The 24566-nt window shown below is 28.2% G+C and overlaps 1 long non-coding RNA gene across 1 annotated transcript; it reads left to right on the top strand.

Annotated features, from left to right (window-relative positions):
- Positions 1–15125: 15125 nt before the first annotated feature.
- Positions 15126–19303, top strand: LOC121117977 (uncharacterized). Its single transcript, XR_011780127.1, has 2 exons — positions 15126–17689; positions 17751–19303. It is a non-coding gene; the product is annotated as an uncharacterized lncRNA (long non-coding RNA).
- The last annotated feature ends 5263 nt before the right edge of the window (positions 19304–24566 follow it).

Genomic DNA, 24566 nt, shown 5'->3' with positions numbered 1-24566 from the left:
CAACATACATACACTTTAAGAAGAATAGTTTTATATTGTTGTAGATTACTTATTTCTTTCTTACGCAAAGTTGTCTCAAGCCTATAAAAATGATACAAATACTCCAAAAATCCAAACTAAATTTTTTTAAATCAGCGAGTCACGTACTACCGGAGTTAAATATATACAATGAAATGAAACAAAACCAGTTCTAAATGCAGTACCTTATTCTATCTATTTAGTATTTACTATTAATTATCACACAAAATATGAATCATTAATAATGTTTTTCGTATAATGTTAGGTGTTTGTACTTTTTTGATGTAAATTATTTTTTGAATTTATGGCCTTTACACAATTTCCCTTATGACATTCACCTAACAAAGTACGTTACTCCGGAATGACTATCATTTCTTCTTTATGATGTAACTCAAAGATAGTACTACTTTCTTATATACGTATTCAGATAAAAATGATTAAAGTGGCTATAACATTTTATAGTGGACATCAAGGATTTAGAATAATACTTTTGCATCATTATGTATATCAGCCATTTGGAGTCTTTACTACAGGGTATGACGTAATTATCATTACATTGAAATGATAAACATTGCTAAGATAATGTTACACATTTACTGGTAAACCACTCTGAAAATAGGATCACTAAAAAAAAAAAAACGAACCAAAATTCTTGGATATGTATATTTTTTAAAAGGTATTTTTAAAATAAAAGATATAATATTAGCTATGAATGATGAATAAGTTATTAGGATTTAAAGAGAAATATCATTTTTTCGGCTAAAAATAGATATTTGCCGAGTTCAGAATCAATAAAAACACATTTTCATAATCATTAAAAACCCTTTTACATCAGTTTTACTCATCGTACTTCAATTTGGTGATTGTTTGAATTATGGAAAATGACTTTGAACCATAATAGTACCGAATTACTATAATCATAGATGTGTCTGAAACCTGGCAACCTTTATAAAAACTGAAATCAGTTTTAAATTCTGGTTATCAGAAATAAATTATATTCTTGACTTCATTTCAATAGTAGAAATTCGGATCCTATAGTAGTTCCCTGGGTAATTGATTAGATCTCCATTTGTATTAAAACATTTAAAAAACTACTTTAAATGAAGTTATATAAGTAAATGTATGTTTAAAAAATCTATTAGTTGGATGTCTTTCTGTTTAAAATATTTTTCTTTTCTTCCCGAAAAAAAAAAACTCTAACCATATTTTCTCATAAACACAATTTTCTTTTGAGAGAAAATAATAAAATATGAAAAAAATATTCTTATCTTTTTTTTCCTTGGTTTTTTATTTTTACATAGTTCTGATAATTTAAATTTATTTTATGTGCGTGAAAAATAATATCAAGGTTTACAGGGGGGTTGCTCGGAATAAACATATCTTTCTTATTTCCCTTTAATTATTTTTTTTGAGGATATTAAATCTATATCTCTACATATAAAAAGTTTCTCAGAAAAATTATTTACTCATGAAAGCTTTGATAAAATGCGTATAAAATAAAACTTTTTGTAAAAAATGTAATTAAATCGAATTCCTACTTTTTTTTATTATTTAGTTGGAGTTAAAGATACTCTAAGAAAAGAGGCGAGAGTCATATCAATAAGAAGTGACTACTACTTTGAATTGTGATAGGTTTAAAATTTTGTACTTTTCAAAGTTAATATTTTGTCTTGTTTCATTGTTACAGATAGGATTTTGTAGAGTTTTATTCAAATTTAAATAGGACGACCAAAGAATGAGATACTTACTAAGGATCACAGTAAAAATGTCAACAAAGGAACTTTCAAGTTTGGAATGTTTATTTTAGTGATCCTGCTAATATATAATATTAGTGGGAGAATACAGTAAAAGTAGTGCTATAAACATGAAACACTTGCAGGACACTCCCTCCTAGAAAAAAATACACACTTCTAATATATGAATATTAAGCCATAGTATTAATGAATTCATCAATAACTACAAAATTTCTTGTTCACCTCAATATTATATTCTTTATTATCATAATAAAAAAACAAACAAACACGATATGAGGGGAATATACCGTACAATGCGAGGATTCAGAATAATTTCAAATACCACTTTATGTGAAATCTGCAGTGTTTTAAACCGTCTTGAATATACGTATATTTCAGACCACGCTGACCAAATAAAGAAATCATTTGGGACGGGGGAATTCTCGAAATTGTAACGAAACTAAAAACCGTGCCTGATATAATGTCATAAACTTCGATAGAACACATTTATGCTGACATATATAATAATAAATTAGAGTGCTACTTGTTATAATTTTCAAAGTTGAAGGAGGAGTTAGTAATTTCATACCTAATTTAATTATTAGCGTTGGGCTAGACAGGTCTGAGACAGTTTAAATTTTTGACTTGATCCGGTCCAACTACGGTCAGAACTTATCTGGTTGTAAAATTCTATCTTAGACAGAGTCTCAAAACTGATAAATAACACCTTGTTATTACACACATATACCTTTTTTTAAAAATTTATACTCAATTTTCCCATGCATGATGATTCCTTTTTTTATCTTTACCAAGGTTTTACTTGGAATATTGTCCAAGGTGGAAAATTGTTTTTAAAAAAAAGATCAACTTTCAGTTAGCTTGAAACATAAAGAATTACTTATAACTAAACCTATGAAACTCTTGAAATTGTATAAAATCAACGAAGTATTGTCTTAAGACAATTTACTTTTTTGGAAAATGTATTTACTTTATTAACTTTCATCAAATAATGCTTATTCTACAATATTAAGCCTGTAATTCCAATGTTGGTTTTGCCTTCTTTAGCTAGCGTTTGATATAAAATGAACATGTATTGACAAAAACAATCTCTTTTATTTTTAATCCTAAATAAATTCCTCTTTGGAAAAAAAAAAGAAAATATGTATTCCACCTCGAGCAACTTTCCTTGGATAAAATTTCCTTCAGGCAATTTTTTTTTCCGTGTATATAGTGTAGTACTCTTTAAAATATATGTACGGGCACGAGGTACCCTTCCTCTAGAACCACAAACAGTTTTATTTTCCTCGCACACAAAAAATAGTTAGTAATAGTTATTCTATTTTTTTAATCTATATTTATTGAATGGCGCAACATAATTTAATATTTCAATTGTCTTGTCGCCTCTATCCTTAGAATGTCTTTAATTTGGAGGGACAGTAAGTAATTTGATGTGCAAGAAATGAATACATCAATCAAAAAAGAGCATAGATAATAGTTATGTACATAGTTTATGAAAGAAACGCTGACTGTGTTTCTCTAAACAGTTTTTGTTTTTTGCTCTCAGTAAATCTCTTTTCTCTACAAAAAGTATGTCTTTTTGCCTTTAGATATAGATAAATGTTATTGATTGTATGTTTATCTTTCGTTCATACATATTTTATTGTTTTCATCGTTCAATGAAAATACTAATTAATTATTGTAATAGTATGCAATGAATAAAATATTATTATTCTATAGATTATATATTATGTACATTGTATATTCTAAAGTGAAAGCAGGGCTTGAAAAGGGAGCCAAAAAATATATTTAAAAAGGGGATTCACTCTACAGACTAGCATAGAAAAATGTCAAGACGACATATTTAAATGTATATATGTTATGGTTGAAATAAATGCAAAAAGGACTATCAAGGTCATACATACCCACATATATTGGCCATATATGTATTTATGCGCAAACAAAAGCTTTCTTTTACTGTAACAATAAAGATCTTACTTGTGTTGTTTTAATTTACTTCTTCCTCTAGCAATAGCTAAAAAGGAAAACATGTATTGACTACTGAAAAAAAATTGTACACTCATTGAAGAAGTCAAATAACACAACAGGGGTATTTGCGGGATCCCTCTTGTACACATAGTTTATTTTTATTTTTCAGAATGTCACACCATTCCTATCCCCCTCTAACAATCTAAATACATTTCAACGATAATAATCCGTTAAAAAGAAAAGTCTCTTTTGAACGCAAAGTTGACTGAACCTTTTATCTCCTTCACCAGCCTTTTCCCCTTCCCTTTCACCTCCTTATCTCTCTCTTTTATCAAAAACAGATTTACGACTAATACAAACAGGGCCTTTTATATACATATGTAAATATCCAAAAATTATTCATAAATGAAAAATTAAGTAGTTGGTACATATTAGAAAGAGACTCTTCACTCTATGTAGTATTTATATTATAAATACATATTTAAAACTTTTTTTATTCCTTTCGTTTTCCTCTTCTTCTTTTGTAAGGACTTTAAAAGTAATTGGAAAAGTTTCTTTCTTAAAAATATTTTAAGTACTTAAAAGGAATACACATAAGATAGAAGTATATGATGTATAGATATATGTTGTATTTATTTGTCTTAAGAAAAAGAAATATAATATAAAAACTGTTGAAATGGATAGCATACACAAAATATATATATAGATAGATATAATCCAAGGATATTTGTGCATCAACGAAAGATAAAAGTTGAACCAGGTGGTGCTTTCTAATCGTGTTTTTTTTATTTATTATGATAATAAACAATATAATATTGAGGTGAACAAGAAATTTTGTAGTTATTGATGAATTCATTAATACTATGGCTTTATATTCATATATTAGAAGTGTGTATTTTTTTCTAGGAGGGAGTGTCCTGCAAGTGTTTCATTATATATATTTTTATTTAGATGTTAACATTCTCACTACTCTTACCTGTATCTGTTATTAAATTATATCATCATCATATTATCAACACAATCAAAAACTTTGTAACATGGGTAAAAAACAAAACAAAAAAAGCAACATATATAAAAATCTATTGGGTTCTTTTTGAATGCATTTGGTTATTAAAAAATATTTATATACAAGTACCTATTGTTGGTTTCAACTATTATTCGAACTTGAAAAAAAACCTCGACTATACTAAAGCCGACAAAATTTTGAAAATGAATGTTGACTCAAACTTAGGCAATTTTTTTTTTTTGTAGAATTTGAATTTACGTGAAATCAAATAATCAAACATTCGATAAATTACTAGTCATATTTTTAGTTTTCCTCACTCTTTAAGTATAGTCAAAACTCCAAGAAGTTATATAGGTATAATATGTGGAAACTGAAAAACTGGAGCTTATACTCAATTTGAAAACTTTAATCCGAATTCAACATTAGATTCCAGTCGGCCCTCAGATCTTGACGGCTCAAATAACTTTTTTGTTTCAGTTCTACTTCGACAAATTTTTGCAGCCAATAAGTAATAAAAAAGTGTCCCATATTTATTTAGTTCTCTTTTGTTCTTGAATACTTTATTTACCCACATCAAAATACATCATTGAATACTTATGGTCAAAAAATGAGGACTACTTCACAAGGTCTATATGTTTTAAAAAGATATAAAAATCTTTTCAATGTGGGGTTAATAAATGAGGAAAATCCAAATGAAATTCTATTGTCTATGTATGTATTTATGAAGTGAAATCAAAAGTGATATTGATATAATAACAAATATATTTGCATAAGTCACATATTGTTCAATAATAACCTCCTTTACTATGACCTAAGTATATTCAATACAACACAAATACAGCCTATCAATAAAATACCAAAATATGTTTCTTCATAAAAAAAACAACATTTCCTTAACTTATTATTAATATGAGTATTTTAAAATAAACAAGGATACATTGTTTTTTTAAATCAGCTGTTTTCATGAGTTGACTCTTCTATGATTTAAAATATCAGCTGCTATGTATCTCAGTTTGTTTTATGTGACCTTAACCTCTTATAATTTCAGTATTGTAACTCGATTTGTTCAAAATTTATGCTCAATTTTGCGTTTTTAAAATCGATTTCTCTTAATTATTATTGGAATATTTTTTAAGTGATAATATTAAAAAACCACGAATACATAGATTATTCTCTATAATAAAAATTAAAGAGTAAAGTTTGGTTGAGCGTTAAATTTTGAGGGTAGATAAAACAATAAATTATTCCTCATAAATAGTTTCTCTCATATCCCGGCGTTCACATATGAGCTACACAAAAATAAAAATGCTTTTTTGTTATCAACCGTCAATTTTCCTACTTCTTTTCATCCTTATCAGTGTTTTGAATAATGTTGACTTGTTTTCTTCGAATTAACTCTTTTTAAGCATCCTTGAGCAATTTTCTACATTTTTGATTAATAATTCTACAGACGGGAAAAGTGTTTGGCTAACTACCATCAGATTTTTATCCAGTTTTTCTTTCGTTTCAGAGAAAAAGTTGCGAGAAACAATAAAAGTAATGGCATTATATTAGATATTTGTAAAAAAAAACAACAACACAGTTTTATCGATGTAAACAGACATGTGTAATGAAAAGCTATGCTGATTAATATATATGTATATAACATCAAGTACATTGAATTATTTTAGTTAAAATTATTCGACTGAATGAGTTGTTTATTGATTGATTTCTTTCCCTTTCTTTTTTTATTCTTTATTTGAGTTTCAAAGACTTGAAAATAAGGAAAAACCATTATTTTATTTTGATTTCATCCTATTCACTTTGGAATACAAAGAGTTTTTTCCTACTTTCTTTTTTGGTCTAAACAAACAAAATGCAAACGTTCATCACAAAAATAACTATCAAAGATTGATAAATTTTCCTTTTTATTGTTTATTTTTACATACATCAGTGGCCCGTCAAAACAATAGCAAGATAGAGATACTTTTCTTTAAAAAAAATGAGGTGGAACTACACTTGTATTCTGTAATTAATTAATATATCAAAAAAATATTATAATTCATCATTTGGAGGGACAGTAAATTCAACTTAATGAATGAAAAATGGGTAGGTTTTATTTGAAAGGCCATATCGCGTCGAGTTAAGCATTATAGATCAAGATTTAAACAATATTCTTAGATATCTCAACTTATCCCTGGAATTTCAGTAAAAAGTATGTAATTGACTGAAACACGTCTATGAAATATTGAGTTATACGTTGTAAATACATATATAACAAGAAACTAAAAAATGAATTTTAGATCTGTAAATTAATTCAGCTTTGAGTTCCTTTTCATTATAAATTTGATAATAAATCGTCTTTAAGACACTTAGATTTTAGAAATTTATATTCTTTATGTGTGGTTTAAAAAAAGTCTCTAAAGACCAAACTTACCTTGTTTTAAAATTTTAAAGATAATTTTTGGATTTTATTGCTTAAATAAATATAATAAATTTGGGTTTTAATCGGAAGGTGTTCCAAGACCTGAATTTTTTGCAAAGTGTTATATGCTTACAAAAGATTGGTTTATAAACTACAATCCAAAATTTAAATATCTTCCGGACATTTTTTGATAATCATGAAAAGGAGCACAGAGCTCAATGCCGGATTGAGTTACGGATCTGAAATTCATTTCTTAATAATAGGTTATTTGAGATATCAAATTTTATTCAAATGGAATGAAAAAATAAAGTGTAAATTTTCTTTGGAATGGCCCCTATTGTAAATATGTAATAATATAAGTAAATTAATGAACTGGACATTTGTGTCCCTTCAACACAAAAGTAAAGTAGAATGATTTTTCTTAAAATTGATGATGGATAATATTTGTAATCTTCGAGAAATTATTGCTAATTGTTATTAACAAACTATTTTTATTACTCCCTTACAGTTGTCACAAATAACACTTAAAGTAGCCAAGATTGATTGTCACAAAAAAATATTGATAAATTAATAAATTTTCGGTGAAATGTTATATTGGGGCCAATACGACACAAAGATGACTTCTTCTAGTAAAAATATAAGGAATCGAATCTAATAAATGTATAAGAAACACCCTTAAAAATATTCCTGATGGATTTGGAGGGAAAACATTTTACCCTCCTCCCCGATGATTTTGTTCCGTTTCTCTTAAAGTTTGGAGTTTCGATGGAGAAGTATGGAAAATTACCTCCTTCTATAGACCGTGGTAGAATTGTACTCATCCCTGAGAAAGGAGACGGTACTCAATATGGTCATTGTGGGCCAATAACAGCTTTGAACGAAATATATAGAATCCTAGCAGGAGTTATTTCAAAATAAATTGAACTATTTATTAACCAAAGGATAGGAGACCACCAAAAAGGATTTATAAGAAATAGGAAAATAACTTATATATCTAGAAATATTAGGGCCTCTGTTGACTCATTGAAGGAGTATAAAAAAACTCTGGGTAATCATCGCATTGGATTTCCAGGGCTTTGCAATAGTTTGTAGTGTTAGAGGGGTCCCTTGATGTATTAGACACTACCCCAGGGGCACTGGCCAATCCGAGGGCGAAGAGTATTCAACCATATTTTAAGAGAAATAACATTAAGCGGAAAATTTCCTCCATGGTGATTTCCTCCAGAGTATTCTTCCATGGGCAATTTCCTCCAGAGTATTCTTCCATGGGCAATTTCCTCCAAGATAGTTTTTTGCGCTAGATATTCAAGACATATCGGTTAGTACTATGTGTATATGAAGTAAAAAATCGATTTGGATTTTCTACTTTCCTCAATTTTTGTTCAAAATTGTCTGATATATTGACATATTTTAGTTTTTCTTGATTCTTGTTCAAAATTGATTTTGTGTTAACTCACCACATTTATGCAATAGGTATAATATGCACATAGGCTTTTTCTTGGAGAAGAAGAAAAAAAAAACTTATGAACAAATATACAAATTTTTAGTCAAATACCATTACATTTCCTTTTATCACCCCTCATTTGTTCCATGTCAATTTGGCAAATCCCCTATGACCACATATAATAATAGCTTTGCTGAAATACATAAATATGACTTTGTTGTAGTGTATTTTTTGGCGATGCATCTCAACCATAGGATTTCTCTCTTATACATATAACATTATCATATAAATGGATAAATATATCATCTCTTTGTATTACATTTTTATATAAGTAATATTAATACAATTTCACCACCATCACTTACCCAAACTATACATGTAGTTATTATGTAAATCTTGTTTTTTTGGAAAGGCCTATACATAATTACTTAATGACCTCATTTCTTAATTACCAAATGGAATAATTTTTTTTGTTTATGTTAACATTATGAAGAACATATGTTTTAAATAATGTTTTTGAATATATGAATATGGCCTGGATCAAAATATATTTATTCATTATGTATACATATATTCTGCCTCTTTCTGATAAAATACGTTATCTTTACGGGAAAAAAAGTTTTACTTAGCTTTATTATAATAATAATTTTTTTGAAAAATTATACCACATATCTTTTTGTCAGAAATATCATGTTCAAGCAAAATTTCATTGCTTAATAGTTTATAGTTTGCAGTTAGATATAACAATTATGTTTTGTTTGAAAAAAGAAAAAAAATACTTCCTGTATCTAAAAGAGGAACCTCTTAAAACATCATCAATTAACCTGTTATATTGGAAATTTTGGATAATTATGAACTAATAAAATACCAAATGTATATAATTACATATTTACAAGTGTAATAGAAGAACTTCAAACTTCTTGATGAACAATAAAACATTATAAATTTGCTTAATATCATGTACGACAAATATCTAAACATATTTGTTTGTTCCATTCACCAAGGGAATATCTTCAAGTATAAGTATTATTTTTAAGACAATAAAATTTCCTTTAAATTTTTACCCCTGAATTCTTGAAAACCAACACCAATGCATCCAATACATCTAAAGAGCCCCTCTAATACTAAAAAATAGTTTAAGTCAATGCCTCAGTTTGCAAATTGAAAATTTTTTCTTTGTTTTTACGTCATTTAACTCTTTCTTCTTATGGATGCTACATTACAAGCAAATAGCATTATTTATCTTATTCCTACATTTCAATAATATTACTCACACTTGAAAGTACTCCCTTGGGTGAAGGAACAAACAAATATGTTTGGATATCTGTCATAAATAATTTCCCTACATGACAATTTTCTTCAGGGCAATCTGACATTGCCAATTTTATCCTGAGAAGTTTTCTGCGCACGAATTACAAGATACTATACAATGCAATTTTATCTAAAATATGGTACTATTATGAAAAAAAGATATTTTGTTATTTTTCAAAAATCCTACAAAACAATTTTTTCTCAGCGATAACATGTTTTATGATAGAACGGCAGTATTTTTGTCGATAACAGGAAAAATTTATAGAAAGCTGTTTTAAAGTGAATAAATTATTCATTTAATTATAAAGTGTTTTATAGTTGTTTATATTTAAATCTGAGACCTTCTTATCCTATTAATGTCGCAACTTTTTCTCCAAAAGGGCATATGAAGAATACCTAAAATCAGTTGTTATTAGTGTTGTCACGTTACCAACATTTCTGTACAGAATTTGGTACCGGTATTTTGAAACTTTTTCGAATGTAAATATAAAATTAAAATACTATTAAGGACAATTCACAGGAAGGTGGTGTCATTTAGGAGTCCTATTTTTTTTTAATAACATAATGATCTGTGAAGTATCATTTCTTGTATCAATTTTTTATAGTATTATATTAAGAGTGTCAGTATTTCGATATCACTATAGTGTTGGTTTAACGAAAAATACTATTTGGTAGATAAACAATTTTCCCAACTAATATGTAATAATTGTTGCAAATAGTGTTGCCACGATACCAATAGTTAGTATCAGTTTTTTGGACTAAAAAGGATAGCAAGAAAGCAAAAATTGTCTGCACATACAAGGGCGTCTGTAAGAATTTTTGTGTTGCTCAGAAAATTTGAAAACTTCTAAGCATTTCGGGTGATAGGTTAATTAATTTGCCACTACTTATACCAAAATATGAATATTTCAATGTAAATTACTGAAGCTTCACATTAAGAGTTTGTTTCAGAGCGATAGTGATATTGTGTTCAAAATGATGGGTTCCAAGAAAAGGTGAATATCTTGAGAGGTCCAAATTAGAAATTTCAATTGGAAATTGTTTTGTGGTCTTTGTTGTTTTTCTAGATTAATTTTTACATTTTCCATTAGATAGTAGGTATAGGTTAATCAATTAACTAGAGCTTAGCTGGGTCCAAAGGGTCTTTTTAGAACCTTTTTTTACTTCCTAACTGGTTAATTTGAATCTTAAATAGGTAAACTTAACCTTTGAATAGTTTTTAAATGTTCGAAATAATTATCACTTGCAATGGATAAATGAAAGACAAATTTAATCTTCCTGATTTTTCATAAAGGTAATTTTTTGGAAGGAAATGTTGGAGTTACGTAATTGTTGGTCCAATATTTTTTAATCCAATATTAGACTTGTGTACAGAACCCCCATATTTAGAGATTGTTTTCAGCTGCTTAAGAATAGCTAATTCAAATTCAGAATAGTGATGGGGGTAAAAAGAAGCAGAAAAATAGACAGCTAACAACAGAATATATGGACAGGCCGTGCCAGAGTCTATGTTGAATATCTTTGGATATTAATGATTCAATGCCCACCTACTAAGAGGAGAAGTGTAAATAAACAATCAACCAAAAAAGCAATGGTACGCACTTTTTATCTCAGATAAGGGGGAAAAAGAGGAGAGACAAAGGCAGGGAAAGTTATTTGTACTTCAAAAGTAATTGATTTGTGCTTCTTCTTGTATGTATGTACTAGCATACTCATAAAACTACTAATTATAAATAGATATGATTTAAAAAGGATCATTTTTGAGCCCCTTTATTTTCCTAACTACCTATGTGCCATAAGGTTTGTAGGGACATAAACATATATTTAAATAAACATTCTATAAGGGGTGTGCACATACATAAGTATACACAAAAGTAACATCAAAGGGAACAGAGAGCTTCTATTTATTATTAACTATCCCTTCTAATTACTATATGATGTAAGCAATGATTCTTTTTTAAGTTTATTTGAAAGGTCTTTGATGACTTTTTTTTGGTTAAAATTGTATTATTAAGCTCCTAAGTGAAAATGAATGGCAAAATATCTTGTTTGAATACTTTTCCATTTCATATGAGGTGTGTCAACATTAAAACAACCTTGAGTAAAAATCAAGGAAAGTAGAAATATCCAATATGTATATTTTTTTAACATGATCCATAAATGTATGTCCCAATATTGAATGAATTCAGGTACCCTTAAAATGTGAAATATATCTAAAATTCTTCATTTTATGTATACTACTTAATTTGTCGTCCCAGAATTTGGTTGTCAAGTAACGATTGTGAATTTCGAATTACTTCATTGTCACGATTAATTATTGAAAATACTTTAAGTGTACCTTAATTTGTTGGTAGAAATTGACATAACTTGTTCTATTAGAAAATATATTTAATCCAAACTCAATTTTAAGAAAAATCTCTACTTCATTTTGTGTTGCCAGGCCACATATTTGTTACAAACATTAAAAAATAATAAGAAACCTTTAAAAGAAAGTTAAGAAAATAATAAAAGTATATGTAACATGTATGAAAAACATGACTTAGAGATTATCAAAGCTTTTTGCATATTTTACCTTTTTACGAATTAGAAAGCTGAGAAACCTATACTTGTTCTTCTTTTATCAATAAAAGTGAAATATATTGAATGAAATTTTTTGTAAAATAATGAGCTTTTGGGCACCTGGTACAAATAATGTACCTAAATGTATGTTCATGTAATCAGGACTGATGTTAAGATTTTTCCTTTGGGGGGAGTTTTGAATATTTTTTTTTCAAATTTTATGACCCACATCTCATTCTTTCCGACTCTGATATTAAGTGTTTTATGAAAAAAAGATTGAGCCACTTCAACACCATAAAAAACCTTTTTGATAAAAATTTTGGATTAATATTTAATCGAATGACGTTTAGGCGCAGGTTTTCGCTCTATTGAATGAGCATTCTAGTTTCATTATCCTTTTGGAAGATGGGTTGACAAATACATTGGAGTTTAATATTTGGTATATGACAAAAAAAACAAAAACAAAACCGACAACTTTTTATGATATCAATAACGCCGGATATTCCTCACTTAATATGAGATATGTACATGAAGAAAACCCAATCCACTAATTCAAAGAATCTATTAATTATAAAATATGTACATTATACATATTTATTATATTATACACTGATTATAATTCATACTATTCAACATACGTTGTAATCTTTTATTAATTGAATTATTCAGATAAGCAAATTTATTCTACAGTAAAGTTTTTATGGAATTTGAAAATATTTCTATGAATAAAAAAGATTATGATGTTTTATAATTTTTTTAGTTACTTTAATTTCTTTGATTGTAGAGAGCAATAAGAGATCGGGCCGAGACTGTTTATTAAATATAATAGACATTATTAAACTTCAGTACAGGAAATAAAAAAAAGGAAAACCTTTTTTCTTTTTTACTTATTAATTATCCTTTTAATATAATATATATTTAAATTTAGAATGTAAATATTGTATTTATATGCTGAGAAGAAAAATAACGACCGACATTGGATTGAGTGTTTGCAGTACCCCCCACAAAAACAACAACAACAAACAAACAAAAAAAAAAACAAGTAAAAAACAATTAACAATCATTGTCAAAATCAGATGGCCCCTTCTATAGTCCTGCAATAACGTTAGTTGAACATTTATATAGCTACAGTTACAAGTATTTCAAACTTTACTGCGTAATGCAGAAGTTTTAATTTTTTGTTTCAAGTTTAAATTAACGAATTTGCATTCACAAGGCAAGGCTTTGTTCTTTAGTAGTAATTGTCAACATTGAAATATTGTGTTAAACTATTCTTTAGCCTAAGTCATTATTTTATTTTCATATCAAGGACCTCAATCATCCATCTCTGGACGATAGACTAGAAAAGAAGAAGAATATATCTTTCAGCTTTTTGTACAACGTTGTCCAGTGATACTTTTTTTAGAGGGAATTGTAAGGAACTGGTAATGATGGTAATTTTTAACATAAGTGAGGAAAAGGATGAAGGTTTCGACAGTTAATCTGACTTGGTGCCTTAATCAAATCAATGTGGATTTCTTAGAAACTAAATCCCTTTGTATGCTTCTTATTTTTGGTTACCTGACTTGGTGGCTTAAAGCTCCACTTACTTCAGCAGCACCTTTGAATGATATCATATCAATCAATAACTAAATCACTTATATGAAGATATATAAAACTTGTGTAGATGCAGCAATCAAGGCATTCTCGGCACATTTGTAACTAACTGAAGAACTCGTACTATGCATATTATTTTTTGATCATATTTAAAATGATATCAAAACATGCATGGTATCGAAATTAATGATCTATGTATTTATATGTTAAATATATAGTTAGTAATTTAACTATAATTATAAATTTACACTATTATGTAAAGAGGATAATTAGTAAAAATAGAAAATCAACACTAAAAAGGAAAAACTATGAATAGTTACTTCTTCTTTTCTCAAATGAAGTTCAATAATGTCTTCTTTATTTAAGAAATTATTGCTTCATACAATCAACGAAAGTGAACTGACAAAATTATTTTGAAACAAGTTAATCTTTATTTGATTGCAGAAATATGTTACTTTTTTATCAAACCTATAATAGAGAAGTTTTGCTTCATATACGTTTATAAATTACAATTGTGCTAGACGTAAATATTAACCAAATTTTCTAAAAAAAATTATTTTTGTTCTACTTACCAAAATTAGGTTCTGCTCATTCAAATAATGTTGGGGCCACTGCATTACCCTAATATGTAGAATCAATTATGTAATCTGTTTATTTTGTTTGTTATTGGTTGTACAGTAAATATGATTATATTTCATCATAGTTTGTCTTCTTCTATAGCCTTTTGGCCTGGAAATATTTAAATGGGTTCCGTTTTTGATATACATAAATATCCTTAATAAAAGAACATATATCAATTATTAATTAAAAAGATGAATTACCCAAATATATCTTTTAGTGTATACTTATATATATATATATTGCAATGTTTGCTAACGAAACAAAATATATTTTAACATTTATCCTTAAAATTCCACATCATCTGCTTCAGGCAAGCAATAAATCCTTACATTTTGAAGAATAAAGAAAAAAAAAGATTGATTAATTTATAAAAATAAGCTTGCTTCCTATTTTATATATTTTTTTGCAAGTTAAAAATAATATTAAGAAAGGGAGAAATTCATCAGCTATAAATACTTTTAATGGTACATTTACTTATATAAAAAGCAATGATAAAGCAATAGTCATATGATTATTCAGCAGAAAGTTTAAATGCTCATGGGCGGAAATTATTATTTTCTATATACAGCATATATATGCAGTAATCACGTTTTTTTTTTTTTTTGAGTAACAGAACGATAAATACTTCTACTGAAAAAAATATTGGGTCCAGGCTCCGTGAGCTACAGGATGCTGTTGTAACTAATTCTCGTATGTCGAATTTTTGCTCGTATCTAGATGTAAAAGTAACATAAGTAGAGGTACTACTGTATATATGGAAAACAATTTTAAAGACATTCCTTCGCAGGTGCTATTTTTGTTCATTTACCTTTTTTAAATAATATATTTTGAATATTTGCTCCATATTTCAAAAAAACTAATTCTTAAACTATCTGAATGTATATGTATGTACATAAGTGTACTTTTTTTGTTAATAAAGTAGAACAGAACCAATTATCAAAACTTATTTACATTTGTTGTCCATATTTGCTGTATTAATAATGACATATGAATATTATTGCTATTGTTTGGTAGAAGTTAGGTGTATTTAAAGTACCTTCCTTTTTGCATCATCATGCTTAAAAGCAGAGAAAATTATGGAATAAAAATATTTAATTTATTCTTTTTATTATCGGTTGAGAGCAATAATTGTCAAGGTTTGCAAGTAAAGCATATAAATATTAATGGTAGGACCAATAGACAGTTTTAAGATTAAGTTAAAAATGAATACTTTTTATAAAATGAATTAAAATATATCAAATAAGGATAAAAAAGATTAAATTGAAAAGATATATCACGTCAATTCTTTTTATAAGATTTCCACCAAAAATAAACAGGAAAAAAAAAAGAAGTCCCAAACACAGTTGGTAGATAGCCATTTTTCTCCAACTATTGAATGATTCTTTAATGATTATAGGGAAAAGTTCACAGTAGCTTAACAATTGCAGATTTGAATTGAACAAATTAACGTTCAGAACACTGATAAGAAGCAGAAAAATCAACAAATGACAAACAAAATACAATGTAAATTTGTGTTAGTGAGAAAACGCAGTGATATGTTATAGAAATGTAGAATTATCTTGTAAAAATATTTTTAAGGGCCAAAGTTTTTTTGGTTCTGGGAATTTTTTCAATTTTGAAATTATGGAAGGGTCTGCTTTCGGAATTTGTAAGCTGTACCACATGTATTGGTCTAAATATCTCTATTTGAGTTTATACTTACATTGATGGAATGCACTGTTTTTGCACTTATTTAACATATTATATCAAAAACAACAGCTGGGTATATGAAATAACAAGTTTTACTGATATTCAATTAAAAAGTTAGTGGTTTCTTATGATTTGTGAAGTTTTATGTTGTTATGTAATATAGCTAGCGACAGCTGACTTGTGAATGAACTATTACACCTCTGTTAACACAACTTGGCCACTCTTGAAAACAGTTGTCCATGGTTCCTCGTCCAGTTTAGAAATTTCAATTTAATGCCTTGGCACTTCTTGTTATCCATTCTTTTGTAATTTTCTCATGAGTTATTAAATCTGTAATTTTTTCTTATTTTTGAACTCGTAAGACCCATTTTTAGCAAATGGTTCTCACATGATATTATCTTTCAAACAACCTTCTACATTTTATTATCAATCTGATTTTCATAAACTGAACTCTATACTTGTCAAGCTTACATTACTTACTATTGTCAGAACATAAATTTTGTATAGAATCTTAATTAAATAATGTATGTTTTTCTAGATAAAAAGGTTATTATCATAAATCCTAACCCCTTATCTGTTGACGTTGTAAATATGTTTATTAAATTTCATTTTACTCTACGTTAACCCACCTAGGGTCTTGTATTCTGTCACTGTTTTTAGTCTGTCTATATTAAGCTCTTAGCATCATAGTTGCATTAGCACACTCTATTCGAGATTGAACAACAGTTTCTACTTTTACTTGTCAACAAGACACATGGTTATACTTAGATGATGCCTATAGATATTAACAATGTAAATGATTTTTTGAACAATTATTTTCAAACTTTAATTAACATACAATCAAAAGTGATCGATTTCTTCGTATTCTTCTTCTTTTCCACTCTAAAAAAGAGCTTTCTCTTTCCCCCTCTCCTCACGAGGCCTTAACACTAGCCCACTCTCTCATAGAAAGTATAAGTACACTTGCACCATTTATTTTTTTGTTTATGTATTTATGTTCTTATGTAGGAATAATCAATTATTATTCATTCATAGTAAATAATCTAAATATGATATCCATATTTAAATGCCCCATGTGTTTGGTTTTGAAAAATAAGAAACATTTAGCTTTCATATTTGAGGGTAAAAAACACGAAAGAAACGTTTTCATATTTTGTTTTAATTAAAAGAACATATATATATCAGACTCATTGAAATGAAAACTTGGCAAAATATCTAAAAAAATGTTGATATTTAAAAAAAATGTATACATATATACAAAATACTCAAAGAAGTGTAGTTTGTATTATAGAAGTGTAGTGAAAAGTAGAGATAACCTATAAGTAGGTTATTTTGTGTTGTCCAAAATATAAAATAATTTTTTAATTAATTTATTTATTGCAGAAATGAGTTACCGAGGTACACAAATCCTCTAAAATAAGAGGGTGAACAATGTAAAGAAGGGAATGGTGGAATATCCTGACTCTTCAACATCACTCCAAATCCTCGGCTTTAGTCCTCACTCAATCACCAAAATGCCAGATTTATATAAGCTTTCAGCACTCATCACTCTGGGATTTCTACTCGAAGTCTCCCACGTAGTCCAAGTGGAGTCCCAGAGCTCCTCATCCTCCAGTGGAGGTACAATCGTCAAAACATCTTCAGTCGTCCGATCGAATCACATAAAGGAACGACAAACTCCTCCACCGCGAAAAACTATACTCCACACTCCAGAAGAGGACCTTCCTCTAGTGGACGATGGACAATGGTATTGGCTTGAAATCAAAGCCATAATAGGCGGAGTCCTGGGCTTCTGGGGTGGCGTGGGGAGTCTAGGAACTCTCTTTCTAGTTATAGTACTGAGTCAGCGTTACTGCTGTAAAAAAAGTGATGATAAAGATGAAGGGAATGGATGATGTCACTGGGTGTAGCTAGGCCGACATAGAGGAACAAACACTGAAAGAGGAAATGTTAACTCTTTTTTTTTGAAAAAAACAAAACAACAACCCTTTAGCCTCTCCCCTCATTCTCTCAACCTCTCCATTTCTTTCCCTTCTCTTTCCAGAACCTCTTTCTCTCTCTCTCTTTCCCCATCTTTCCTTCCTTTCATTAACTTTCAATACTTCTTCTATAACAAAATTGCCCAGTTGCACCCTTTAACATACTCGATTTACTAATCATCTAAATAAGAACATGCATGAAAACAATTTCTGGTTGAAAAAATCCGGATTTATCTCTTTCTCTCTTACACACAACCACACACTCTCATCTCCTCTTCATGGGACAAATCAAAGCCTTTCATAAGGAAGAGTATGCTGAAGAAGGTTACATAACATTACAATAATTTTGGTCCAGATTCTTCTTCACCATATCTCCTTCTAAGCAGAGGACTTTCACTTCATACTACTACATACATACGTTGTTTAAATGTTGCTACAATTTCAAAATAAATACTCTAGAATAATAAGAATACTAATAATTAATTAATCCAACACACTTAATTAACAATATGAAATACTTATGAATATTTTAGTTATTCCTTCAATTATTTTGTAATCATCATCATCATTTTTAATAATGAAAAATGTTTTACTTTTCCGTTCTTTGTTACTTGTTTTTTTCAGTACTACATACAGTCTAAACTATTTGTATACCGCGTAAATACAAAATGTGAAATCAATTCATTGAATGATGTGTTTTTGTGGCTTTTTTGCTGTTAATATTAACTGATAATATGAAATCAACGAATGTATTATTACTACTATAATTTATTTGTACTTTATTGTTCAAACTTCTACAACATAGACTCATCATCCTAAACATAAACGAATCTATTCTGGTTTTGTGTATTTTTTTATATGTAAACCTTAAAATTACAAAAAAAAAATATTTTATATTTATAGTGAATATATGGAATTATATATTTGATATAAGAAAAATATTGAATGTTACAGGTATTTTAGGTCTTGTCTTTTTATTTATCTAGGTATATATCAGAAAATTCTCATAATTATATCCCATAACCACCAACTAGATTATTATAAAGATAAAAAGGCCCTTAAATACGGATACAAAGAACCTGGTTACATAGGAGAAGTACACATGTATTTTCCGAAAAGATACAAACAGGTTTCAGTTACTCGAACTTCAACGCATCCTAAAATAGATCCGAATAATTTTTTTTATCTCTGCATGCTCAGACAAGTTGATCTTAATCGATAAATATTGTATATTTGAGTTGATAAAACTGTCATTCCTTGAAAAATCAGGCCTTTTTTGATACTTTAGAACTCCATGTTTATTCTTTTAATATTCCCAATTTAAGATGACGTCTTGCACTCATCTTTTAAACGATGCACGCGATATTTCTTTACTTAATCCCAACGCTTATAAATTTAAACGACTATCTCGAATTAAGTATCGTTTTGTTCTTTTCAATCAATTAGTAATCTTCATGCGTCCATAGATTAGCTTCTTCAAAACATCTCTTGATTGTTCCGTCGTAGGAAAGTTCTTGTGATGGAGATTGGAAAATGGATAAAGGATGGAGTTAAATCCAGAGCTGTATTTGAATCTAACTTTTCTGATGTCAGCTCAACTCCAAGTCAAAATTCAGACATAATGGTTACTTTTTCCTTTAACCATGACTATTTCCTAAGGAAACTCACGTTTTATTAAGCACTACTAAATTAAAATGTTATAATTTGTTGATTATTAATAGGCATCGGCTTGTATATTAGTGTCTGGAAGAGGGAGGGTAAGCGGCTATCTTTCATATTTTTTTAAAAAGAAACAAAGAACTTTTTTCAACTAATTTGCAATTACTTATTTCAATGTCTTCGTCATTATTTCGTTGTTTTGACGCTGACTGAGTCTATATCAAATTTTACATCCCTACGCAGTGGAGTTTTCAACAAGAGGAATTCTTAGCCTAAAAATAATTGCTCTTTTTAATTATATATATATATATATATAAATATAAAAAATGTTAACCTTGTTGAAAAACATCTGCCGTTTCATTTGATTACGTTTGATCCATAAAAATGTCTATGTAGTAATAAAATACACGTATATCTATTTTTTGCAAGAGACTAACTCATTAATTTTTTAAGTGTTTGGTGCTTGCTGGAATTACCTCTTTTCGAAAACTTTACTTACTATAGTTGGACTAGGCATTTTGTAGAGAAAAATAATTAACTTTATATTCAGAAGATCAACAGTGGGATTTTGTGTTGTGAGGGGAGGAAAATTTCCCTCTGGAGCAGGGGTTTTTACCCTTTTTTCTCCATTTTCCTACTTTTTAGTGAGCACTTTCTATCATAGCATTAGTCTTTGAAAAATTACATTTTAATCCATGTAGTATTTCGTCACTAAATATACGCTTTGCTTTTTTCTGTAATTTTATAGCCTTTGATCTTTTTAAAAATTATTATACTTTTTAATATCAGTTATCACAAATAAATCAAATACATGAGAAAAGATACGTTATGTTTTCTTTGTTAATTTATTTGGTCCGTAAAAAATATACAAAAATGCAAAACTAAACGTATACTACTTAATCAGATTCAATGATTTTTTTTTTTTTTGCATTACGATTACGAGACATAGACAATACGAAATATTTCTTTGGATATTCCGTTTCACTAAAACAAATCTTTTCTTTTCTTGATGAAATAAGAACGTGACTAACGTGACGAAGAAGTGTGGTGAAATGTAATCAAACGAAATGTAACGAAACAAAACAAAACTAAAAGTGGCATTAGCTACTTTTTTTTTTATTAATATGACTCCTCGTTATCCCAGCAGATTCAATTAACTTTTTATTGTTATTCTGGTTCTTCTTCATTGTATTACTCATTAGTTTAACTTCCTTCTTCCAACTTCATTAATGTCTTAGAAAGTAACTTTCTCTCACTGATTGGTCTTAACGAACCATTTAATTAAGAAAAGCTGTACATAGCATTACAAACATATGGACGTAATAGTTCACAAATAAAAGCCTTAGTTATGTTTATATTAAACTTTGATCTTGATGGATTCTTGATTTAGGACCATGAATTAATTACTATCTAGAAATTACAATGAAAGAAATAAAAACATTTCATTCTGAATAAATTCAATGAATTTCTGATGCCTACCTATAGCAGAATTAAATGAAATATCTCCTTATTTAAAGGTTTTAATGATGTAATTTTATAACAAAAGGAAAAAGTTTTCTTCTTAACAGGTTTATTTATCAAAGACATTCTTTACTTCATGACTGGAATGGATCATGCAAACTCTTCAAAGTGCATGCTATTTTCTTTAGTTACATTCATTACATAGAAAATATTATGCACTTTATTCGGTCATCAATTAATTATAATTCACTATTCAGAATTGGAGACTCGGACATGGGTTTTAGTTAAGTCTTATTAAATGGAGACTTCAAATTCCACGATGACCCGATTTGGACTAAAAACAAAAAAAGTTCAAATTTGACTAGAACTCAATATGAAAGATTCGTAGTTTTACTAAAATTCGTCGTTTGATAGACAAGGTTCAGATTTTAATATGACTCAAGGCATGAAATTCACTAAGTCACATATCCAAAAACTCGTGACTTGACTTGGACTCGTATTTGGAGATATTGTACGTTACTTTTGAGACTTCAGTAGAGCTTAACTCTCCATAGTTTAAATACTACTAGTGACCGTAAAAATTAATTGTGAACAGTTCTATTTGCGAATATGCATCTATAGTGAATTTTATCTTATATGTATCAAAAAAATTCGACAAAAGAATGCTCCTCATCACTTAAAATTGTTAACATGGAACTGAACTCCGTTTGCTCTTGAATTCGACTTATTTAAATATTTTTGAAAATAAGTCAATAGATTGACAAAAAGAGAAAAAACAATCCCTTTTTGTCATCAACGTCCATAATTTTTTAACATTGAAGACACATGACAAATAAATTATATTAGAAAGTGAAACAAATCTATTATTCAGATTTTATAAATTTTCTTTCAAATGGTTGAGCTCTATTAACTTGTGCACATCATTAGTTAAATAAAAAAATGGTAGTAGTTTATAACATTATTGACATTCTGTGATTTTTTTTAAATACCTTACTTTATATCCTGATATGTAAACAAAGATTCTTTAATATTTTGACATTTTTAACAGTGTCGTTGATGTCAACAATGGGGAGCGTTTGATTCAATATTTGTGCAAATTTATTAAGATATTTTTAAATGCGATACTACATTATCAGAGATTAAAAGGTAGCCAGATGACGGTATCAAAATAAATATAAAATCATAACGAAATAAACAAAGGCTTTATGAATAACAACAGATATCTAAGCTCCAAAAATAAAAATAAATATACACTTGCCCTAAATGAAACTATTAGTCGTTGGAGAAAGAACTAACACATACTATTATAATATTATGCTAATACATTTATTATCTGGATAGATTCAATAAATATTATTAAATACCAATCATATTTATACTTTTTTAATTTTCGTTTAATTTAGTTTCGATTTGACAAAACCACAAGTATAATATCTAGTTCCTAATTTCTAGGAATCGCTCCTTTCAGTTTATCAATCAATATTTTTCTATGAAAACTTATCCATAAAAAATATTTTTAGAAAGTTTGTAATCTTAATATAATATTTTTTGGTTGATTTTAAGTAAATAGTATTAGCATATTTAAAAAATACTAACAAAGAATTTGACGACAATAAACTACATTTAATTAATCCAAACAAAATTAGGGTTTATGAACAGAAAATAAATAATGACGATAATTAATGAACCGAACAGGTATACATTTATTATTAAGTAATATATTATATATATAAATTATAGTAGTAACTAAAATAAGAAAATGAATAGCACTTAGTTCTTGTAAAATACAAACGCTCGTTTTTAGCGTTTAAGTGCGGTAGTAAAAGATGTCACATTGTGGAACATTTTCAGGGTTGTGGGAATCGTGTTTTGCGCAAGCTCACCCGCAAAATCAAGTTTAACTATCTGGTTTCTCTGTTTTCTTTCGGACATAAACAAACCTTATTCATAAATCATACTTGATGGCCGATGGGTAATTTCGAACATACTTATAAGATACTTCAATTTTTTTTTTAATATTACAACTAATTGGAAAATTTACTACATATAGAAACTTTCCTTCACCAAAATAAAGCTTTACTTGGAACTATTTAATCAAAATAATATTATCAAGAAAATCTCTTAATGTTAGTTATAATTTATTGTATGATACAAATAATATTAAATATTAACTGTCATATTATAAAACATTGGTTACAAATATCAATATACAAGGTGGATATAACAAATCCTAAATAGCATGCGTGTAAATTAAATGCAAACTATAATAATTTTTGCATGAGGCTGTATATGTTCATTCCTTACATGGAGATGTAAAATCATTTGATGAAAAATCTGTCACGACAATCTAAGTCTAAGGGAGAAATAGTCTTAAATTTGGTCGAAATATTTATACTTCGCGAGGAAGAAGTTGAGTATCATAATATGTAATGCCGCAATGGTAATGTGCGAGCCTCTAGAATAGAAATCCTCCTAAGGGACGTCTTGTATATTATTAATATATAATTTCTGTATAAATAACTATATATAAATGCATATTATATTCTGTAAAATTATGTAAGGCAAAATATATCGTACGAAAAATATATTATCCACCCAAAAATCGTTCATTGAAATTCTTCGTGTTCAATCCTCCTAAAGTCAACTCCTACTTTAAGTAAACCCTTTCCTTTTTAAGAGTATTTTAGTGTCATTAATGCCCATAACCCACGAATTACTGATATATGTTGTTTCTATCACAAATATCAATTCCATTAATAAGTTTAAATTCGTTCTGTACTGCAAATATGGACAATGATACATCTTGAATACTTCAAGCCTCACTCCTAATTTCCTTATGTTGTACATTGTTTCTCAGATTCATTTCACCTCCAGTTCAAATTAAATAAAGTTAACGACGTAGCCTAATGGACAATACAAAAGGAATTTTTGTTTCTCCTGAACTCAGTGTGTGTGAGTTCGATTCCCAGTCGCTCTTGGAGGAGAAATTATGTTTTATTATACATTTATTATGTATATTGACTTCAATTTCAATTTGTAATACTACTTTTATATTATTTCATCAGATCAACTCAATCTGGCCAATAAGGGGGGGGATTCA

The sequence above is a fragment of the Lepeophtheirus salmonis genome, chromosome 5 (assembly GCF_016086655.4).
Source record: "Lepeophtheirus salmonis chromosome 5, UVic_Lsal_1.4, whole genome shotgun sequence".
Classification (NCBI taxonomy): domain Eukaryota; kingdom Metazoa; phylum Arthropoda; class Copepoda; order Siphonostomatoida; family Caligidae; genus Lepeophtheirus; species Lepeophtheirus salmonis.
Note: the sequence above shows the minus strand (reverse complement) of the source record. Positions and strands in the feature narration are given on the sequence as shown.